The sequence below is a fragment of the Panthera pardus genome, unplaced genomic scaffold (genome assembly GCF_024362965.1).
Source record: "Panthera pardus isolate Hobbes unplaced genomic scaffold, ASM2436296v1 HiC_scaffold_12, whole genome shotgun sequence".
Lineage (NCBI taxonomy): Eukaryota > Metazoa > Chordata > Mammalia > Carnivora > Felidae > Panthera > Panthera pardus.
In genome coordinates, this window is record NW_026526677.1 from 33,515,227 (window position 1) to 33,516,089 (window position 863).

An 863-nucleotide genomic window follows, 5' to 3' on the forward strand; every position below is an offset into this window, starting at 1 on the left:
TAATATTAACTATTATACTATCTGTAAAGTTCAGAAAAATATAACTCACTCCTTGCCCAAACACCCAGAGAAAGCCCCTCTATTTAAAAAAAAAACAACAACAACAACATATGTCAGAAGTCCATTTGGTTTAAGGAGTTTATGGGTGGTAATGCCTTGCTCCCTTCTTCCCCTGCGGTTCTTTTTCATTCTAAACTAACTAGTCTTTAAATTCCTGAGTTTCAAGCAGAGGTTTATGGGTGGACACTGTATTTACTGCCGTTGAGCTGCCAGAGCATTTTCTTAGGAAGAAGCTGTTTGCTTTTTTCAAGTGAAACCAGCAAGGCAGGCACTTACTCCTCCTTCTTGGAAATGCATCCCTTCTCTTCAAGATCCCATGTGGAGAAGATGCAGCTTAATACTCTTCTGCTGTTTCTTCATTCACTTATTCATCTCAGTCCTCACTGCCCACTCCTAGGAAGCCCTCCAACTCCCAGTGATGTTTATTAGTGACAGGCCACCCAACTAGTCTCAGTCTTCTCTGAATTCCTATTATATTTTATTGTCTTTTCTACTTGCCTTTTCCAACCTTGTATTTTTCTTTAGTTGTTTCTTATAAAGAAGGCCTGCCTTTCTTCCAGACATGACTCCAGGGTCCGAATCTATGCCTTACACAGGAAAATCTCACTTAAACAGAATGCTTGAGGACCTCAGGGCTGGTGCATTTTGCTGTAAATGTATACTCACTGTTAGTTGGAATTCCGCCCCCCAACCCCACCTCCGGAATATATCCAAGACAACGGATTCTTCTTTCATGTCTCCTAATAAAGACTAGAGATGATCATCAGATTTTCCAGCACTTCTTGAAATACTTGCAGTTTCAG